Here is a 24,004-nt window from a genome sequence, read left to right on the forward strand (position 1 = left end):
AATTTTATGTACTTCTCAATGATGTTGCAAAGCAAACTCTATTTATATTTCTCTTCTACACGTGAGAAAACTGACCGAGACAGTTATGGTTGCTGATTAAAGCAGAGTTTCTTAATCTTGGTATTACTCACATTGGAGATTGGATAATTCTTCGTTGCAAGGACCATCCTGTGTATACTACAATGTTTAGCAACATTCTGGAATTTGCCGATTAAATGTCAGTTGTCTCCTCCTTGAGTTGTGACAATTAAAAGTGTCACTAGATATTGCCCAACACCTGCTGAGGGGCAAAATCATCCCTGATTGAGAACCACTGGACTAAGGTAACTATGTGGGAAGTGGGAGGGCTTAGATTCAAACTCAGATATGTCTGGTACCAAGATCCATGATCTTCAGAATAATAATATCAGTAACAATAGTAATAGTAATATTTTTTATTTTATGAGCCCACTATCTGACAGAGCTTTCTAACTATGGAATGAAGAGTTTGTGGAGGTGGTTAAGTCCTTTGGCACTGGAAGCAATCAGGCAGAGATTGCAAAAATAACATAGAAGAGATTCAAGCATTAGATAAAGGTGGACTAAAAGGTAGGTCAGACAAATGATAACCCTAAAAATTTATCATTCTGTGAATTTAAAACTTGAGGTTCTAATTTTTATTTTAAGTGCTTTTCAATAACTATACAAGAAGAAAAAAAACCTTAATTTGAATTGTCCTCTCCTTAGCAGAAACACAAAGAAATTCACCTTGATCTTATGTGTACAAGATTGGAAAGATGCCATTCCCAACTCCCTTTCTTCATCACTCCAACACACACACAGACACAAACCCTCTTGTCCATGCCTCTGGGCTCAGAAACGCTTGATCCATTATCTGGTTCTAGGCAGAAGCAAGCTGAGATATAATAGCAATTCATCAGCTGTGTGGCAAATTGGCAAGTCTCCACTGGTTCATAATAAGTTAATGATGCTTGAGAAAGGAAGATATTGACAAGAGGGAAGCTCACAACCTCCCACCTGCCTCTTTTCATGGCCAGAGCATCTACCTCCTGAGCTGTGTTTGAACACAGAGGAGGAAAGTGGAGGGGAGATATGCACATCTCTAGCAATTAGAGACTGGAATGAAAAAAGAGACATGGGTCCAAGTCAGTAGCAAAGCTGCTGGAAGCCAATCACCCAGGTAGCATTTCAGAGTCACTTCTCAAAAAGGCTGATGATGCAATGAATTATACCAAGATGAAGTCAAATTAAAGCTGGGCTGAGCTGGGCTGGGCATAAATAAGAATTCTTCAATTAACTGGTGACTCAAGCACTAAAGAAAATGACAAGAGGAGGATATGGAGTTCCATATCCAGAAAGTTGAGTGGAGAGAGATGTCAACCTGTCTGGTGGACTTTACCATTCATCTGCAAAGCACAGAGACTGAAGTAACACTTTGATGCTGGGTGTGGTATATCAAAGAAGGATGAGAGAGTTTTCCCAGGTAGCATATATAAAGATTCAGGAGTCCAAAGTCATCTCCAGTTCAAAAAAATGATGAGTCATTTAGTATGGCTGGAGTTGAGTGTTCCTGGAGGGATGCTGCTGTAGATGAGATGAGAGAGAGGTTGTGACCACATCAGAATGAAACCAAGCTAAGTATTTGAACTTCAGTCTGTATAACAGGGAAGATTATATGTACGTGTATTATAAGATATATGTATACACAGGAAGATTTTGATCAGAAGAGTGGCACTGTCAGAGATGTACTTAAGAAAGATCAATGTGACTGCCAGTATGGAAGAGGGATCTTAGGTGAAAGAATAGATAATGATAATAATGACAAAATGAATGAAATGTATTGAGCCACTCAGCATGTGCCAGTAACTGTGCTAAGCATTTTACCTGAATTTTCCAATTTAATACTCACAACAACCGTATGAGGTCAGCACTTCAATAAATTGCCTTTTGTAGAAGAAGAATTTAAGCTTAGAATTTAAATTGTGTTCAGGGTCCCAGTACAAATTATTTTTGGTGGACTCAAGACATTAACCAAGGTCTAATTCTAGTGACTGTGCATCTCTTCAAGGAGGCTGCGTAAGTCTAGATAAAGGAAGATACAGATCTTGACTATAACACTGTCAAAGAAAATAGAAAACAAGATATAAATTTTAAAAATATATATATTTAGGGGTTAGAATGGACAGGAATGATAGGACTTAGATCTAAATCAGAAGAGAGATGGAGAAGCCACGAATGCACCCTGGTTTTCCTCCTGGGAATGGCATAAAAATATATGATTAGGGGTTGAATACATCCCAATATATCCAAAAGTTACCTGAATGTTCCCCTTTTCAATTACAAAAGGATGACTTGTCAGTGACGCTCTCCTTACCATGATCAACTTGCCTACAAAACTTAATCAAACATTCATGACAGAAAAGAAAAAAAAAAAAAGGCGCAGCATGAAGAAATTTCATAATCTTACCATCAGCCTCAGTTGAGTGAGTGGCAGCAGGGCAGAGACCGTTGGGCAAGACCATGAGCTGGACTCTAGGATTTGGGCAGGACTGGAGGGTCTGCCTCCTTGGCAGACAGCCAAGGAGGGCACTGGTTTAATGAGCAGGAGGGTTTGTGGATGACTGAACTGGAAACTTAACTAAACACAACTCATGCAAATATTTAGTCACCTGTTCAATGAGCTTATTGTGAATATCTCCATAACTTTGACCTATAAGTCCAATCCTTGAAGTCTCACCGCTCTTTCTGGACACCAGACCTATTGCCTGCTCTAATCTTCACTGTTTTCCCATCTTCAGCAAAGTCTGAATCCCTTTCCTCATCCTTGTCCTTCTGGATGTGCCTGACTCTCCCTACCTCATCCTCTCTCCAGTCACAACACTCATTCACTTCCAAGCTAATTGTCTCCATCGATGTGTGCAAAGCAACCATTTATGGGAAATGCTACGGAATGTTAATTTCATTTGGAATTGGGTAATTGCAAAAAGTGCTTCCATTTTTTTTATTATATAAAATGAATAAGTATTGTATTAATAGTGTCATTTCCAATTACAACCACAATCGCAGACCTGTCGTCCTCTAACTGTGGGTTATTTTTCATGGAGCATTTTTCCGAAGAGTTTTCTTTTTAAATCCTTCCCCCTCACTCCCTTCCTCATATCATTGTAATTAAGATAATGCAGCATAATTATAAACACATATTGGAAGCTCAAATGCCAGCATGGACTATCCAACTAATGCTACATGCTTATTGAAAGTTCTTAAGCAAAAAAGAAAAAGTGTTTGAGTCACTACTGAGGGAGAAGAATGAAGATTCATAAAGTCAGCAAGGAACAAGCCAGAACAGTCCAGAAAACCCGGCCAGAGCTCATGTCTGGGGAGTTGAACTTATTGGATATTTCTAGGAGGCAACCAGGAAGCATGCTCAAAGCTTTTGGAGGTTAATAAAAAGTTGATGAAGCATCTGCCATATGCCTGGTGCTTCATACCTATCATTTGATTTCCTCATCAAGGCAAATCCATGAAGTTTGTTTTTTATTACCATTTTATAGATAAAGAAACGGAGAGTCTAAGTTAAGAAAGTTGGCCAAAGTGAAGAGCTAGATTGGGCAAGCTGAGATTCAATCCTTGATTCTAGTATTAGCTAGTTTCTGCCATTAAGAACCACTCCAGGGGCCAGCCCCATGGCCTAGTGGTTAAGTTTGGCACGCTCTGCTTCGGCAGCCCAGGTTCGAATCTTGGGCATGGATCTACACCACTCATTGGCGGCCATGTTGTGGCAGTGACCCACATACAAAATAGAGGAAGATTGGCACAGATGTTGGCTCAGGGTGAATCTTCCTCAGCAAAAATAATAAAAATAAAAAAAATAAAAACGAACCACTCCAAATTTTTTTTTTCATCCAAGATTGTATTCATTAATGTGCCTGTGGGTCAAGTGAGGGTCAGATTGTTCAGACTGGCCTTTGCTTGCTGGAAGCTTCAGGCTGAGTTCAGGTCTACTTCACTTGCCTCTCATCCCCGTCAGACCAGCAGGCTATGTGGGACATATTCCCAGAGATCTGAGAAGGTACAAGATGAAAACTCCACTGTGCAAGCACATTTTAAGCTTTGGCTTGTGTCATACTTGCTAACCTCTCAGAAGTCAAAGGAAGCCAGATGGCCTAGACCATTATCAATGGGGTGGAAAGTATGCCCTGCTTATAGTGGCAGATAAAGAGTGAAGATCTGCTGAGCAGTAATCATAGCTATCACACCTATAAATCTTTCAAGTTCCCACTACACCATGAAAACCATACCACTTGGAGTCTAAGTTCCTAGAGTGTAGGGGGTCAGGTCAAAGGGAGGTAGCCATGGGGACACAGAAGTAGTAGTGAGTTATATGACCTGGAGCTTTTCTCATCTGTATAAATGGCAATGATACTGGCCCAGTCTTCCCAAGAAGATGTTGGAAGGTGACTCAGATGCCTATAACAGAGTTTTAAAAAACTAGAATGCAGGCTGGCCTGGTGGCGTAGCCGTTAAGTGCGCGAGCTCCGCTTTGGTGGCCCGAGGCTTGGCGGGTTCAGATCCCGGGCGCGGACTTATGCACCGCTTATCAAGCCACACTGTGGCAGGTGTCCCACATATAAAGTAGAGGAAGATGGGCACAGATGTCAGCCCAGGACCGATCTTCTCAGCAAAAAGAGGAGGACTGGCAACAGATGTTAGCTCAGGGATAATCTTCATTACTGAAAAAAAAAAAAAAAAAACTAGAATGCTTCTTGGTATGCTCATGTTCTATCACTTTATTCTGCTTTATTTTTCTTCATGAAACATATCACTTCTGACATCGTATTATATTTTGATTTTGTTTATGATTTGTCCCCCACCAACCCTTCCCAATGTAAATTAAATGAATAAAAAGACTTTGTCTATTTTGTTAACTGTTGTATCACCAGCACCTAGGATACTGACTGGAAATGTACTACATACTCAATAAAGATGTTTTAGTCAACGAAATGCAACAAGTGTGAACCCTAGCTTATATATACTCTGTGCAAGCAACACAAAAAACTCAACCTGTATCAGTCTGGGTATTGTCTTGAGCTCTGAAGAGGGGACAAGGTTTTTTGAGGGGTACAGTGTAATGATGATGATGGGTGGTGGTGGTGGTTTGGTGTTAGTATAAATATAATGGAAATCTTAAAGGATATATATTTAACAGACCACTGGGCGTGGAATAAAAAATACTGAGGACTCAGTTCCCTATCTTTACAGCTGTGCAGCTTCAGAAGGTCTCTTAACCTCTGCAATTCTCAGTGATCTCATCTATGTAATTGGTTTAAGTATATGGACTTTCCCAAAATATCTCAAGTCTCCAAGATAATCTATTAATGTGTCTGGCACAAAATGGGTAGCTACCAGGATGATGATGATGATGATGATGATGATGATGATGATGATGATGATGATAATGATGAGACTTCTCTATATTGTAGTTTTTCTTGGGAAAAGTATATAAAAATAGTTGTTGTGGGGCTGGCCCAGTGGTACAGTGGTTAAGTTTGCGCGCTCTGCTTCAGTGGCCTGGGGTTGGCGGGTTTGGATCCTGGGTGCGGACCTACGCACTGCTTATCAAGCCACACCATGGCAGGCATCCCAAATATAAAGTAGAGGAAGATGGGCATGGATGTTAGCTCAGGGCCAATCTTCCTCGGCAAAAAGAGGAGGATTGGCAACAGATGTTAGCTCAGGGCTAATCTTCATCACCAAAAAAAAAAAAGCTGTTGTAAAAGTAGGAAGAATTAAATATCATAACAGATACAGCAAAAGGCTGGGGGTTAAAAGTTGGAGAAAGCTTCATGGAGCAAGAGGCCTTTGAACTGATTCTTAAAGATTCACATATGGAAGATGAGAGAGCAAAATCTCAGACAGAGGGAAAAAACGAGAGAGAGAAAAGAACACATGTAACAGTTCCAACTATCCAAAGAATTTTCACACTTCTTTTAGAATTTTTTTGGTTTATTTAAGCAATTGCAGATTTATTATATAAGTTGATCCCTATAATGACCATATATGATATATAGGATAGTTATTATCACTGTGTTATAGATGAAGAAACACATGCTCAAATACAGTGCATAATTTAACTTTGCAACTGGATGAGAAATGGAAATTTCAGTTGAGACTCTGAAGTGACACATATCAGACATCAAAACGAGTTGGAGATAGATAACCCAGTAGATCATGTGAAAAGCGAGTAGCTAAGAACTGGTGAGTGAACTATTAAACTCCTCAATCCCATCAAGGGAATGACAAACGACTTTCGGAGAAAGAATATACAGGTGATTTCTTGGGAAACAGCATTATTGTGAGCCCTACCTCCTCCTTCCTTGAGGGTGGATGACGTGTTGGGTTTGCCTGCTCTCTCAGCAAGGCTAGTGAGAAGGGCTCTCACAGGACTACTCAGAGAGCTTTGTGTGTGGCTTCTGCCCAGGGAGCTGGTGTCCAGCTCCCACCAAGGAAATGTAAAGGACGAGAGATGGGCTGCTCTGGTGACAGCAAAGCAGAGGGGCCCATGTGGGGATCAGCCTGTACCCCTAGAGTGTTCTCCATGGCCCAGAGAGGATGAGGAGCCCGAGAAAACCAGCATGGGAGTGAAATATAGAATAGTCGTTAAAAGAAGGACTCCAAAGCTAGACTGTGTGGACTCAAACCCCGGCCCCTCCACATTCTAGCTGTGAGATCTTGGGCAAGTTTCCCAGCTTTCTAAGGCTCAGTTTCTTCATCTATAAAATAGAGATAATAATAGTAATCATACAGTGCACTGCGAGGATTAAATGAGTAAATATAGGTAAGACATTTAGCACATTGTAAGTGCTATACCAGTGTTAGCTACCAAAATTATCTTAAAGTTCTGAGGAATATGGCTTCCAGGAAGGGTAAACAGACCTTTCCAGAAGGAAGCTGGAGAAATCACTAGAGTCAGAGAATGAGTGAACAAACGCATGGAAACATCCAACCACATTAAGGGACCTCAGAGGAGGGATCGGGAGGAATTGGGGCTGGTCTCTGAGGAGGTCATGAAAATGCCTTCAGACACAGAGCCAGCTATAATTCTGCCAGGCTCACTGAAGTTGCAGTCAAGTCATGACCATGCCAACCAAGATGGACCTTTCCAGAACCTCTCATGTTTCCTCCTTCTTCATCCACACCTCAGCACTAGAGGAGTCTGAAACAACAGCTAAAGTAAGGGAGGAGGTAAATGAGAAAGAGAAAGCAAGCAAATTTCACCTTGCTTCCTCAGCTGCAGAGATAATTACAGCCCTAGTTGGGAGAGCAGAACAGTGTCTCACTTTTTAATAGAGACTAAAGGGGTGGTTATTATAGGACATTGGGCATCCCTGAAGTCAGACTGCGTTTTGCTACATCAAGTAAACGTCAGACTTTGCATTATTTAATGCTCATCAGAAAAGTCACTCTGTTTTTACACAGGGCAGAGGAGAAACTAATACCACAACACTATCCAACAAATTTAAGGGGTAAGAGGAGACAAAACTAACAATGCTTTGTGACTGTATCTTACGGACTTTTCTTGGACAACATAATATGTTACAGCTTTCTAACACTATTTTTGTTACATTTACTATTGTATTACATTTAATACAGCTTTCCCCATTCCAACTAGGGCTCTCTTTTTGTTTCTAATTTAATAGAATCATCACAACATAGCCAGATAAAAATTAGTTAGCAGGAAAGAGGCAGAATTTGACTTGAGTCTGTATCTTCCAACTCACGCTTTATTCTTGAATCATACCATGATTCAATCTATATCTATAATTTATAGTTCTAAATAATGCATTTTTTCCTTTAGCTCAAATTTACATTGACCATTAACTCTTTTTCCCATTGGATTAGGTACTTTTTGTGTCTGCTCCCATCTTATCATGGACTCCTTGCTCTTGCAACATTTCTCATATTTCCAACGATGTATGATTGCTACCTTCCCCAAGCGAAAATGAGTTCTACATTGGCAAAGACCACGTTTGCATAATTTACTACTGTTTCTCCAGTATTTCTTCAGCGCATAGTGCCTGGCACAGAGTAGGCATTCAGTACATGTCAGATAAATTAATGAATGAATGGATTAATTAATAGGGACTTATTACTTTCACTGAGTTTCAAACCACTGATCTTTGTGGGTTAAGTGATTTTTTGATTTGTAAGCAATTGGTTTAGTATATAAAGTTGTGTCTTAAAATATATTCCCAACTAAAATATCACTTCCATTAGTTTTTAAAATTAGTTTTAGAAACATCGGCTTTTAGAAGGATGTGAAAGCCTCAAAATCATCGTTTACAGATGGCAAAACTGAGCTCAGAGAGTGAGAATGACATCTGAGGCAGGGTCAGGATGGGAAGGGAGGCAGGCATCCACCTCTTAGTCCCAGGCTCTTTCTGCAGCATCGAGCTGGCTGAAGAGCACTTTGGCCCTGCGTAACTGATTGTTTTTATGGATTCACACTCCAGGGTATCACCTGGTGAGACTGTCACTGGGCATAAATGAAAAGTGAACAGAAGCCTAGAGCAAGCTTCCACTCTGGCATTAATGAACCCGCGGCAGAATCCCAGCCTAATGTTGCGTGAAGTTTGGGGAAAGATCAATAACTATCAAGTCAAAACAGATCTTCAGCCTCCTGGTCTCCCTAGAACCCCACCCCCACCCCCTGAAGGCAGCCAGTGGGCCCTGACGTGTTATTCACAGCTGGATCTGAGGCTATTAATGAAACATCTTTATGAGGCATGGGTCTGAGCCGAAGCAGTCGAGCTTCTTCGGAACACAATGCACAGGGATTCCTGACTTTTCACAGGGTGTCAGGCTTTGGTAAAATTGTCCTTGCATGTGCCTCTCCCCTCTTATGTGAACTCTGCTGGGAGCCTCTCCCCTTCCCCACTGGACATCAGATTCTCAGCAAGTATGCAGGATGACAAAAGGTGATGGCCAAGGTTGACTCAACGCCTTCCCTATGTTGGCACTGCGCTCAGCACATACACATTGTCTTTTACTTCCCACAATAATCCTACGAGTTAAAGAACTCCTTATTATGGCCATTTTACAGATGAAGAAACTGCAGCTCAGGAACATTAACTAATTCCCCTAAGGCCACAGAGCTAGCACAGGGTGGAGGAAGTGTTGGAACACACAGTCTGACTTCAGAGCCCATGCTGACAACCACTAAGCTTCATAACCCCCACTGCCCACATGGTGGCCATGCAATAGCTCAGGGGGGGTCATGGCCTCCTCAGAATGCCTCCCCTCTGCTGCCCTGCCCATTCTACATCTCTCCCGCCATATGCATTTGCACTCACGTAGAGGGTGTGTGTAATTTCCTGAACACTTACCACATCTTGTATGATTTTAGTACATTACACTCAACTTTTTACTTCAACCTCTGCAAAGTAGGATATTGCTACCCCCGCCTCACAGATGAACAAAAGAGGCTCAGGCAGGTGGAATAACTTACCCTCGCCAGCAAGAGGCAAGGCTCAGATTCCGAGTGGGAGTCCTGGGCTCCTTTCTGAGTGCCCCAGTATAGCTCTGCCTGGCTGTCCCAGGTCATAGAAGAGATGCCCTCACTGCTCAAAGGTCACTCCTGTTTCCATGCTCCTCTCTCACGGAATGCAGCATGAATGTTCCACAGTTACTCATGTTCATGAACTACTTGTGAGTGAGACTATGGGTTCCTGAGAACAAGGGCCACGTATGTTCACTCTGTATTCCCCGCAAGCCCTTAGCCCAGCACCCTGCTCACTACAGATACTTGAAATTCCAGTGGCAAAGCATCATCCTTTTTCTCCATATATTCAGCTGTGAGTTGCTGAGGAAGTTCCGTCATGCTTCTTGAGCTCTACTCTCTCTGTCTATCAAAATGGGTTAATGTCACCTCCCCATAAAATTGGTTGGAAGATGAAATGAAAAACTAGATGTAAAGCATCTAGCATAACATCTAATGCCAAGTAAGTGTCCAGTAAAAAAAAAAAAAGCTATCATCATAGAAACATCAGCACTTGAAGCAGCACCCTGATTATCTGAGGTTTCTAAACCTCTGGAACATAATCATGGAGTAAAAAGTATCTCTTTAGCACTTATAACATTATAACAAACAGTTCTTAACTCATGTAGTTAATTGATTACCCAATACACAGGCATTGGGTCCTATCAATAACATTAAGAATGGTGCTGATGATATATCAAATACACGCATAATATTCTATAGCTTTAGAGTGTGTTCATATAATAACAGCGGAATGGAAAGAGGGAGACCAAAACCAAAGATACAGATATGGAGTCTGAAGGTGAAGCCCTGAGGATGAGCCCAGGACATTTGGGATTCTTCCTCTCAGCCTGCAAATCCTCTGGCTTGGTTCCACTCTCTCTCCCCTCTCCAGTCTCACTCTCTTTAACCCATCCTCCCCATTATAGTCAATTTGACTAAAATCCCAAATATGCAAATGGAATCTTTTGATACACGAGTTTAAAGACCTTTAATGGCTTCCCATTTTGCCCTTAGGACAAAGTCAAATGCTTGCACAGGGTTCGCAAGGAAAGCCTTTTATAACACGGTCCATAACAGCTTCCTCACCACTTGTCGCTCTGCATTCCTTTGTGAGCCACTTCCAGCCACACCAAACTTCTTGCAGCATCTTCCTGTTCCCCATCTTCCCCCAACTAAGTGCTGCTTGTCCCTTCAGATCTCCAGTCAGCTCTCTGCTACTCAGAAAAATCCTTGCTGACCCTCTGGACCAGGTGGGTTCCCTGTTAAATGGCCCATAGCATCATCTAATTCTTCTCTCATAACCTATGCTTACTGCTCAATATCTTCCCCACAGATTGCAAAATCCCCTAGAATCAAAGAAGGTAGCCCATGTCTAAGAGCCCAGCCTGGTACCAAGCACATAATGCGATGTTTGAGCCCTTCTCTCTCTCTCTGTCAGTTTCCTCAAAGGCTAAATGATGGTGGAAACATCCATTCTTCCTGCTACACTGGGTTGGTGGGAAGAAGAAAGGGAGAGAGAGATATTAAAACTTCCAATCACTGTCCACATGGCTGATATTTGTCTTAATTTGGAAAGATGGCCTAAAATGGCAAAAATCAACTGAATCAAAACATAACTGGGGATTTTGAGAGGTAAGATTGACAAAGAGAGAAAAATATCATGAGTTGGACCCAGAAAAATCACTAAACTTCACGTCAAGTGCAGTATACTACCTATATCTGTTTCTCTATCTATCTGTATTATGTTGGTCACATTAATTATTTTTGCTCAAAACGTCTTCCCTTAGTTCCTAAATTCTTGGGAGTTTAAGGAGCAATGAAACCCATAAAGTTCTGAGTCATGTACAATTACATCATTCAAATACTATTTAATAATTATATTTTAATGTTCAGGAGATTTTGCAGTGATTTAAACAAATTTCTGAAAACCACTGTGCTTTTCTTCCTTTGTTTTAACCACCTTTCCCGAATACAAGGCCACGCTAAGGAAAGGGGCAATGCCCCAAATCAAATTATAGTAAATGTTGAAAATAATGTGGAGGCATGAACTCCCAAACCAAGAAATGACTTTCTGAGAGTTTGAAAATTTGGCTGTTGGCCAGGAATTATTACCGTCCCTCTTGAACCTGAGTGTAGTGGACAAAACAGACTGTGAGTCAGAAAAAAACAAAATCCTCCATCCGGTAAACATTAAGCACCTATTATACGCTGGGCTCTGAACAAGGAAGACATTGACCCTATTCTCATGGGGCTTATATTCTAGAAAGGGAGACAGACATCAACTCAGGTAATTTCACGAATGACATGCTCTGCATGGGAGGCTCTGTGAGCATGTAACAGGGAAATCTGAGGTGATCTGGGAGGTCAGCAAGCTTTCTCCCAAGGAAAGAAAATTTGAGATGGCATCTGACTTTGCCTTTCTCCTAAAAACAATGGTTTTTAGTCATAAGAGTGATAAGAACTTATCTACATTTTAGAAATATTATCTGAGGGGCTTTGAGGAGAAAGGACTACAGGCAATGCACAGTGTGCAGGGGGGAGACCACTAACAGTGACCACCCACCAAGTCAGCTTCTTCAAGTCTCAGTTTTCTCACCTCTAAAATAAGGGTTACAATCTTCCTGCCCCTGTTGCAAAGTTGCTGGGAGGAGCTAAGAGGATAGTGGGAGGGGCTAAAAGATGGTGGGAGGAGCTAAGAGGATAGTGGGAGGGGCTAAAAGATGGTGGGAGAAGCTAAGAGGATAGTTGGAGGGACTAAAAAGATGGCGGGAGGGGCTAAGAGGATAGAGAGAGGAGCTCTGAGGATGATGGAGGAGAAAAGGGGATGATGGAGGAGCTAAAAAAATGATGGGTATGCAAACAGTTCACAACCTGAAAATGCTGTGCCCATTAAATTAATGGGAATAAAAGTTGCTTTATCGATGTCTTCATTTCCCAAGGAAATGGATAGTATGACGGCTTCTGCTCATAGTCCCTCAAGGGCAACCTGATGAAGTATGGGGGTTTTTAACTTATATTTGGAGATGGAAGCTCAACATCCTTGAGAATTTAATGAAAGAGCCCTTTCCTTAGAAAAATGCTTAGTGCAACTCAGTGGGTTACAATCCCCACTGGTTTGCAGGCACCTGCACCATGAGGTCCATCCGTAGACCTCAGGCTAGGAACTCCAGGGGTAGAAGAAAGCACTCAGTCATCACAGCAGGACCTTTCTAACTTGTCAGACTGGAACCCATAATAAAATACACATTTTATATTGCAACCCAACCGAACACAAGTTGCACAAAGCAATACTAATGTGATACAGTATAATGCTTTCTATTCTCTCTTACTCTGTCGTTCTGTATTTTATTTTATTGCAGTTTGTTTTTTCATAGTTTTAAATGCTGACTATGACTGAATAAATTGAACCTAACTTGCAGTTTGAAAACCATTGAATGTTTGAAAAACATTTAAAGAACGACAAGTATACTTGTGAGTATTGCCTCTGTCAGTTAATCAGTGTGTGATCTTGGAGGATGCACATCCTCTCTGAGCCTCAATTTCCTCAACTGTGACACAGGGATAAGAATGCCTACTTTAAGAGTGGAGAGAATTAAGGTAATATCATGGGAAATCACTATATAGATTTCCTGGCACAGAATAGGTGTTCAATAAAGGATAGTGATTATAAATAGAGGCCGCTAATGGGTGAATTAGAGCAGAGCTAAGTCCCTCTTGCCTGAGGGGAAAAAAAAAAAGGAAGAAGAAGAAAAAAAATCTCATTCATTTTCTACCCAGGGGGTCTTTCTGTCTTCCAACTGTAGCTATTTGCTGTGGGGAGGAGAATTCGATCCAAATGCCTCTGTTTGCTGTGACAGGATTTATAAATAAGTAAAATGCTTCATCAAACATTTATAGTTGTGTGTGAGAGTCAAAAAAAAAAAAAAAAGGCACGTGGGCTTGGGGTTTATTTATAGTGACTCCCTGTTTTCCCTCCCCACCACGATTTCACAGCTTAGCTTTCATTTGCTTAGGATTGTTCCTGGATGAACTTCACTTCCAAGCAGAAGGTATTAATTATTAAAACACAGACCAGAAAACACAGCCCACACTGCTCCCCCAAACAATGACAGGATGATGCAGCAGAAGGGAGCCACCAGAAAGAAGGGCTTAGAACTGCCAGCACATGCTTTCCCACAGATCCGACCCTTGGCAACACTCATCTTAAGACACATTCTGTAGGCACCCACTATGTGCTGCTTGGGGGCCGTGCCAGCCATGGCAGGGGGCAAAGATGTCAAAGATGAATTAGACAGTGTGTAACTCAGCTCCTGGGGAAGGGACGAAGCGCCCAGCCAAAGGAGGGACAAGGTATGTAAACACCAAACTACAACAGAAGGGGACAAGTGCTCTGCACAAAATGTGTTGGGAATGGTGTAACAGAAAGAATCTCTCTCAGGAGGCATCCTGGTCTGGGGAAAGAGTAGCTTTGGGATCAGGCCATGTTAGTTTCAAATCCCTGCTCCAGGGCATCCTGGCCCATGATCTTGGGCATATCACAGTCATCCCATTTATGACACAGGTGTGATAACACCTCCCTGGCAAAGGTCATTGCTAGGATTAAATATGACAATTCATGAGAACTGCTCGACATACTGTAAGCATTCATTAAATAGCAAATATTTAATAGTAATAATACAGGCACATATTTAGCATATAGTAGATGCTAAATAAATACTATTTCCCTTCCTCCTTTGCTTGAGAGTATGAATTTGATTCCAAATTGCACCCACCTCCAGCCACTCCAACTGCAATATGCTTGTAGATCGCTGATATCTTCCTTCCCCAGTCAATGTAGCCTCCTTACCCGACCCCAGACTCAGTCGGCTTCAGAATTTGTCCATTAATTTATTGGTTGAGCACCTGATATTCATTAATATTGATTGAGCATCTGCTAAGTGACAACACTGGTGCAGGCACTGGGATTCAAAAAAGAACAGAGAAAACCTTCAGCTTCATGAACCTTTTCGGGTGGGAAAGACGGCAATCAACACATGAATAAGTAAAATATAGGCTATGTCAGATGATGCTAACACTCAACAGGAAGATAAGGCCGGGAAGAGGATAGGAATTGCTAGGGCAAGGGGATGCTATTTAAAACCAGGAGGCCTGTGGAGGCTTGTGGAGAGAGTAACATCTGTGCAGAGACCTGAGGAGGTCACTACCCGGTGAGATGGGTGTCTAAGGGAAGAGAATCCCAGCGGAGGGAACAGCAGATGAAAATGCCCTGAGTGGGGAGCAGGCTTGGCCTCAGACCCTCTCTCACTTTGGCCTTCTGGAAGGAAGGAGGGAGCAGATCTGATTTTGCAAAACAACTCTGCTTTTCCCACACACTAATATAAGTAATCTACACCTTACCAGGTGATATTTATCCAGTGCTCACATTAGATTCCACAAATACATTTACAAAAAGACAGAAGCCTGGCTGTATGCTCTGCCCCTGGTGCCCCATGAGAAGGAAGTGTGGCTCCGGGCTCGGCTCAACGGGGTTACTGACTGCACCATCACCACCAACCACACCATTCTCAGGTCCTGAGCTCTTCAAGGATGCGAGCTTTCAGCGACATCCAAGAGCACTGGCTTTGGAATAATCTATGACAATGTTAGGGTCTTCTGGAGGAATTCAAACTAAGTAAAACCAGAAACAAAAGCAGAAAAAGAAAAACAAAGAGGAAACGTGGAACAGAAACCGTTCTTTTAACCCAACTAACTGAAATGCTCGCAGGTACACAATGTCTGCCAGAGTACAAGTGGGAGGGTGAAGGTCACGTACAAAGAGTAAAAAGATCTTGGGGAAACCTGCCTGCCTGGGTTCCTGGCCTAGCTCTGTGACTTAGGAAAGGTTGTTTAACCTCTCTGTGCATGAATTTCTCTATCTATAAAATGAGAATAATAATGGTCCTCATCTTAAAGGACTTACGCTAGCATAAAATGAGTTAACCAGGGTAAATGTTTAGCACTGTACCTGGCTTGGAGTAAATGATTACAAAAGTTAGTTAGTGTTTGAGAGAATGGATATAACCATTTTGGCAAATTCATATAATGGAATACTACACGGCAATGGAAGAGAATGAATTATGGGTACTTGTAACAACATGGATGAATCTCGCAGATGATATGATGAATAAAAAGAAGCTAGACATAAAAGAGCACACACTGTAGGATCTCATATACACAAAGAATAGGAAAAACCAAACAACGGTAAAAGTCAGAAGATTGGTGACTTTTGAGAGGTGGGTATTGTCTAGAAAGGTACAAGAAGAAAACTTTAGGGTGCTAGAAGCATTCCATCATAAGGCTGCCCACTATAACTTTCTGTGATGCTGGAATTGTTCATATTCTGGGCTGTGCAATACAGTAGACACTGCACCATACAAAAGGCACATGTGATTACCAAGTATCTGAAATGTGGCTTGTGTGACCAGGAACTGGATGTTTAAGTTTAATTAATTTTAAATAATTTAAGTTGAAAAAGCCACTTGTGGCTAGCGGCCACTGCATTGGGAGGCACAGGTCTAAATCTCAGTCTGGATGGGTATATGCATATGTTAAAATAATCATCATGAGTATATGCGTATGTTAAAAAAATCAAGAATATACGCGAGATTTGTGCAAATTACAGACTTGACTTTATATATGTGTTACCCTTCAAAAGTTAGCTAGGATCGGGGCTGGCTCGGTGGTATAGTTGTTAAGTGCTTGTGCTCTGCTTCAGGGGCCCGGGGTTCGCAGGCTCGGATCCCAGGTGCAGACCTACGCACCACTTTATCAAGCCATGCTGTGGCAGGTATCCCACATATAAAGTAGAGGAAGATGGGCACAGCTGTTAGCCCAGGGCCAATCTTCCTCAGCAAAAAGAGGAGGATTGGCAACAGATGTTAGCTCAGGGCTAATCTTCCTCACCAAAAAAAAAAAAAGTTAGCTGGATTATTAATTTATAGGCATTACCTCATATGTTCCTCCTAAACTCGAGGCAATGCAGGGAGGACAATCCCTAGAGTGTCCATTTCTGCATTGGCTAAACCAAAGCTCAGGGAGGTGGCCGTGATTTGTGGGTGGTCACACAGAGCTTGTAAGTGGCAGGATGGGCAGCAGGTCCATGTAAGCCTCTTCTCATGAATGAGAAAAAGACAACACCACCAAATGACCTGCTGAGATGATTCTATTCCACAAGTCGCTCACTCAATCCATATTTTTTGAGTACCTGCTAAATGCCAGGCATGGTTCTAGGTTCCTGAAATGGAACAGCGGACAAACCGGGGAAAAGTCCAGGCTTTTACAGAGCTGAGAAATCTTTGCTCATCTCCCATTCTGGCCACCATATAGACTTCCTTACCTGAGGCGACTTGACCATGGGCCAAATTGTGTGAAATGCAGACTCAGCTAAGCATCTATCAGGTATCTATTTTCTAGCAGATAATCCCAGATTTGAATCCTGATTCTCTTCTGACCCTACTAGCCTACTTGTTTTCTGAGCCCTAGCTCTTTAATTTATAAAATAAGAGATGAAAGAAGATATCCTAGAAAAATACTAACTAAAAGAAAGGCAAAAAGCATTGTTAGCAATAAATATATACATTATGTAATGGCAAAAGGTCAATTCCCTATAAAACAAAAAATTAGCAATCCAAAACTTTATTCACTTAGTGATGGAGTCCTAAAACAGAAAAGACAAAAATTGCCAGCAATAAGTGAAACTGGCCAGCCTAGATTTTGAACGGAAGATTTTAGCACCTCTGTCTCAGAAATAACAACAATAACAACCAAAAATCAATCAGGGAAAAATTTAGATTTAGAAATTATGGTCAGTAAAATTAACATGTAGGATCTAATGGTTACACATTAAATCTTTTGTCTGATAATTACAAAATACATGATGTTTCTCAAACACACAGGAATCATTTACAAAAAGTAGCCATGTACCAGGGTACAAAGCAAGCCTCAACAAATAACTAAGAATTTAATAGTATTCAGATCATATTCTCTGACAAAATACAATAAAATTAGTCCCCATAACAAAAAGCTTTAAAAAAAGTATGCTTAGAATTTCAAACAAAAACTTTTGATATAACTAATTGTTCAAAGAAGAAACAAATTTGAAAAATATTTAAAACTAAATAACAATATGCACACTATGTAGCTACCCTTGATGTCTAGAGATAAAGCAACACTTAAAAGAAAGTTAAACACTTAATGCAAATACTAGTAAAGGAGGAAGATTGAAAATTAATGAGCTAGATTTTTAATTCAACAATTAAAAATGAATAACAGTAATAATAACGGATTTAGAAAGAAGAAAATAATTAAGATAGGAGAAATTAATGATATAGAAAAGAAATAGCATAGAGTATCAATAAACCATGACATAATTAAAAAATACTAATAAAGTAGATATTTTAACATCAACAAGATTGAGAGAAAAGTCCCCAAATAAACCAATATCTGGAATTAAAATGAGGAAATGAATATAGATATGGTACAGATTTGAGATATATACATCTATATAATATAAATGGGTATATATGTGTGTGTGTGTATATATATATATGTATATATATATACCCCCACATGGATATACATATTTATCACACATATATAGACACAAATACACATATAATACTCTTTGCTAAATATTTAAAAAATAACATTAAAAACACGAAACATACATAAGACAACTTAGACCAAAATCAGTGATTCTAAGGAAAAGTATCCACTACAAAACTGGCTTACAAAGTAACAGATAACTGAAATAGCCATATGAATAACTGAATCAGGTAGAAAGAAATGACCATCTAACAAACAGACAAATAAAAATATCAGGCCCAGATAGATTTAAGCATAAATTCTAACAAACTTTATGAGAAGCCCCTACATCATACAACAATTATATGTACAAAGCTATACATAACAGCATTAGAGTAGAGTATAACCTTGTATTTTATGTAGCTAGAATAATGTTGACATTGAAACTTGTCAAAGATGTTAGAAAATGTAAGGATGTTTTAATAATAGAATATATATGACTAAAATACATTATACAATCAGGTTAAAAGAGAAAACATCATAATCTCACTTGATGCAGAGAGAGTACTTAATAAAATTTAACCCCCAATCATGATTTTAAAAATTCTCAATACACAAAGGATAGAAGAGAACTTTCTTTAACTATTAAAAGCTTATCAAATTTTACTATTTAATTATTTACCAAAAACCTACAGAGACATAATATATAATGATAGAATTTTAGGCTTCTTCCCTTTGAAGTCAGGAACAAAACAATGATATGTTCTGTCATCATTTATTCAGCACCAAATGGGAGGCCCAGCCTTTAAGAGCACCAGGACAAGAGAAAACAAATACAAGATAGACAGATTTGCAAAACAACTTGTTAATGGTAAATTACATCATCTTTTCACATAGAAATTAAGAAAAATCTAGAGGTAAAAAGCAATAAAATAATGAATCATTTTATGGGTTCAAGATCAATGAAAAACTACTATTTCTCTACACAAGACAACAACAATTAAGAAATGTAATAAAAGTGAAAAGACACAATTTGCAATAGTAACAAAAGTGGGATGCTCCTAGGAATTAAATATAATAAAAGAGGTGGGATATGTGTATAGCTAAAATTTAAAAACTCTATTCAAAGACATAAAAGAGGGGCTAAATAAAAAGATATATTATTTCATGGATGGGAAGTCTGAGTTTTGTGAATTTTGCAAATTAATCTGTAAATTCAATGCAATCTCAACCTCAAACACAGCTGAACTTTTCCTAAAATAGGAAAATTTTATTTTAAAATGCATGTGGGAGAGTAAAGAGAAAAGAACAGCCAAGACACTTTAATAAGAACAATGAGGGGGTCCTGCCCTATCTGATACCAAGACATTATAAAACTATAATAATTAAAAGCAGTGTGTTACTAGAGCAGGGATCAATAAATGGACCAGCGAAAAGGAAGAGAGAGCTCAGAAAATGACCTCCACACACTGGGCCTTGTTACATGATGGTGGTATCATAAATCAGTGGAGTAAAGATGGACTCTTCAGAGAGTGGACAGGCCAACTCGCTATCCATGTGAAACAATAAAGCCATTTAGATCTCTAAACCATACCGTATATAAACAAATCCATGGCGAAAGAACTAAATGTAACAACCCAAATCTTAAGAATTTAAAAGAAAATACAGGAGCATCATTAAGACACTAGGACAGTGAAAGATTTCTTCCACAATTCACAAGAAGTATAAACTAGAAAGGAAAAAAATAATTTTGAAGCTTTAAAATAAAAATCTTCAAAATGAGGAAATGACTCTCTTAACAAAATTAAACCATAAGTCATAGAATCTTCCATAAGATTGGAAGAAGATATTTTCAAATGGAAAGCAGTTACTTACTTTTTTTATTTTGATGATTATCAATATTTATAAAGAATTTCTACCAACCAATAACTAAAAGAAAAACAACCTATTAGAAAAATGTGTGATGGGTATAATCAAGAAGTTGACAGAAGAAGAAAATTTAATATAAGTAAATGTTTAACCTCATTAGTAATCTCTGACATGCAAATTAAATTAGCATTGAAGTTATAATTTTATATCCTATAGGTGGGCAAAATCTAAATCATCTGATAATAAGTGTTATTGAGAATTTGGGAAAGTGGTAGTTTCTATATATTGCTGGTGGGAGTATCATAAGATATAAAATTGAAAAGCACAGAGAAGAGTCCTAGATATGATCGTGGATACTATATACGTAGTAAAAGTATAAACATTCAAATAGGAGGGAAATATCAACTTGAGGGTAGTGAGGAATGGAATCAGTGGAGGAAATGATTTAGCCGTGTAATTTAATATTTTATTCATAAAAAAATGTCTGATGTATATCACAATATATTTATATTTGTTCTAATTTGGTGGTAAGAATATATATTATATTATATTATATTACATTATTATATTTATTGTATGGTTAAAGTAATTCATAATTTATAATAAATTTTAGGAGGATTTTTAAAAAGGATGTAATTCAAGAGAAAGAAAAATAGATATAAGGATATAAAGATGAAGCCAAAGGAAAGAACAGTGCTCAAAATTAACACTCAAAAAGTCTGGGACTCTTCCTAGAGTTTCAGCTTCAAAATAGACTGAGCATCCCAGCAGACAACACCAAGAGGGGAAACTGATCATAAGAGTCGCATGTCCATAAAATAAAAAGAACCATCTGGCCAGAGAACACAGCAATCTTGGTTCTGATGCCTGAGGTCGATGTTTGTATTTTGTGCCCTGTGTAGGGTATTACAACGTCTTCCACTAGACCCTCTCAGAAATTAGAGTGAACTGCTACAGGGTCTAATGACACAAACAGCACCGATGCAGGCCAAGGAAGTGTTCTAAACAGTTTATACTTATAACTTATTTAACACAACTATTTAATATATATTTAGTATAACTGTAACTTACAACTAGCCTTACTTTATTACTGTCATTTCATATATAAAGAAATTCAGGGAAAAAGAGGAAAATAGCTTACTTCAATCCTACAACGATGAAGTGGAAAAGCCTGGACTAGAACCTGGAGACTCGGGCTCTCTATGACCCTGTATTAACGTCATTATAGCAATGCCAGCTACATAAAAGTAGTTTCATGATCTCAAAGTCAAGTGGTCCGGGTGTGCGGCCATCTGAATGCCTGATTTTTCCAGCAACTACATTTTTGGAACAGCTAAGCCAGTGCTCATGACTCTTGTTCACGTCTGGGAACTTTCTGATTGAGTGACTGTGGATCACTCAATCCGATCCATAGCTATGGCTCCTCTCACTAAGGAATTGAAGATATCTCTAATTTTGCAAATAGTTTTAGGGGAAAACTCAAACAGGAGCTCCACATTAAAAAATCCCTACCAGAGACGAGTGAACGAATTGTATATTCTCAGTCACTGAACCAGGGATACAAATTCTCACCACTGAGTGTCCTTAATTTGGGAGGATTGCGAATGGAATTAACACAGGGCACACAATAAGTGCTAGTGGTGTTTATGGTAGTGATTATTGTTGTTCTATGCAGCAATCTCCTCACTGTTCTCCCAGCTTCCATCCTTGTCTACATTCTCGAGATTCCCCTTAGTGACATAAATTTGAACTCGCAGCCCCTTTGCTCCACACCCTCCAATGGCTGCAAATCACGCCAAGAACAAAATCCCAGCTCTTCGCCATCACCTCTAAGGCCTGGCATGATCTGGCCCCACATTAGGTCTCCAACCTCATTGCCTATAATTCTCCCTTCTTCTCACTCTGCTCCATCCCCACTGTGTCCTGCGTTGTTGGAACCCATCTCAAAGCTTTGGGGGTTATGCCCTCTGACTGGCCATCTTCTCTGCAACAGCAGCATCCGTCTCTTCTCACTCTTTACTTCCCACCCATCATCCACTTATCACTGCCCTGCATTAAGTTTCTATGAATGGGTTCCTGTGACTAATGTCTGTCTTTCCCTCCACCGCCCCATTAGAATGTAGGCTCCATGAGGACAAGGACTTGTCTATTTTGACCATTGTCGTGTCCCTACCATGTGAAATGGGCCTGGCACACAGCAGGTCCTCAATGAGTGTCAGTAAACAGAAGGAAAGGAGGGAGGGAGAGAAGCCAGTTGGTTTTTATTGTTAGGATTCCCGGACACTGTTTTAGACAAGTACGTGTGCCCAACGTCGACAGCATCACAGGGGAGATTGGCTTCACCCCCAGCACTTAGGGACAAGAAAAGATGTGTGTCCAATAGCAGGGGACGTCGTAGACAAACAGCAGCAGCAATTTCCCCAACGCCCCCCACTAACCGCTCGGGGGCAGGCAGAGAAGTGACAACACTCATGCCCTGGAAGGCCTGAAACCTAAAAGGCAAGATGCTCAGGTCCCTGCTCGCAGGACAAGAGTGGGATCCTCGGGGCCCACCCAGCCACGCACCAGACCCCTCGCACTCAGATCTAATTAACAAGCCCCAGAGAAGGGGCAGTCAGGGGAATCAAAACACCATGCACTGGCAGAGCAGCATCTGCAGGGGAGTGGGCTGGGCCCAGCTGGGCTGTGCTGAGCGGCACCGGCTCTAATTAACTTATTAGACACGCACCGCTGCAGCGGAGTGCTCCTGGGCCCACCACCCAGACGGGGCTGGCTCCGAGGAAGGCTGAAGACTCAGGGTACCCACCGAGCTGCCGCCAGTCCTCTCATGGAACTTTTTTCCCTCTCCTTCCTTTATCCTTTCATAAGGATGGTATTTAAGGCCAATACTCCCTGACAGGAGTAGTAACAGAGATAACTTACAGGTGCACAACACTTTACAGTCTACACTCCACACCATTAGCTCATTTCTTTTATTTATTCAACCAATACGTATTAAGGACTTACCATGTGCCAGGAAATATTCAAAGTGCTGGGGACAGCGTGTGTGTGACCGGATCTCAAATTCCAACTCTTGGGGCTTATTTTCTATTTTGGGAAGGGCAACACTACACACGTCTAGACACATACATGTACGCATGTATGTGTACAGTCACATGCCGCATCATGACGTTTCGGTCAACAACAAACCGCATATACGACAGTTGTCCCATAAGATTAGTACCATACAGCCCCGGTGTGTAGTAGGCTGTACCATCTAGGTTTGCATAAGTACACACTATGACATTCGCCCAACAACAAAATCGGCTAATGACGCATTTCTCAGAACATATCCCTGTCGTTAAGCGAGGCATGATTTTGTATATATGTGTGTGCGCATAAATATATATATTTTATACATATAATCAGCTGGGGATAAGTGAGCCAGCACATTACCATTCCGTCTTCTGTATGATGGAACAGAGTCTCCGAGAGGTAAAGTGGACTATGCAGTATGAGATGCCATCCTAACAGGAGACCCCATGGTTTGCAACGATAGGAAAGAAAGTGGAGATGTTCTCCTTGCACCTAAAAGGACCTTGCACCCCCATCTTCCTTTTCTCAGTTGCCTCTCCTTCCTGCACCTCTGTCTCTCCAATTCCCCACAATGAACAAAGTACAAGGTGAGGACATCAGGGATCCCCCCCTCCACCACATTGCTGCATGCCAGGCTTGCTGGGCCGAGACAGTTACAGGGCCTTTCTGCCTCCCCCTCTCTTATGTCCCAACCCCAGGTTCCCTTCCTGCCTCACTGCAGATCTGTCACTCACAGATCTGTTGAAAATCAGTGTTTAGGGACTTATCTTACTCCCTGCCCCCTTCATTTTGCCATCTCCTTGCCTTAGACACTTCCCTCCTCTTTACTCTTCCTCTTAAGGATATAGGACATAGGAGGTGGATGTTCCCTCCAGATCACTGGGTCTCTTTTAACAGATGGGGGAACTGAGGTCCACAGCAGGGCACTAAGTCAAATCAGATGGCATGTCCGTAGAGGAG

At 40.6% G+C, this 24,004-nt stretch overlaps 1 protein-coding gene across 4 annotated transcripts in view; it reads right to left on the bottom strand.

Moving 5' to 3' along the window:
• ASTN2 (astrotactin 2) overlaps positions 1-24,004 on the bottom strand; it is an 831,863-nt gene that overhangs the window by 599,259 nt on the left and 208,600 nt on the right. The gene's annotated exons all lie outside the window — the stretch shown is intronic.

The sequence above is a fragment of the Diceros bicornis genome, chromosome 28, assembly GCF_020826845.1.
Source record: "Diceros bicornis minor isolate mBicDic1 chromosome 28, mDicBic1.mat.cur, whole genome shotgun sequence".
Classification (NCBI taxonomy): Eukaryota; Metazoa; Chordata; class Mammalia; order Perissodactyla; family Rhinocerotidae; genus Diceros; species Diceros bicornis.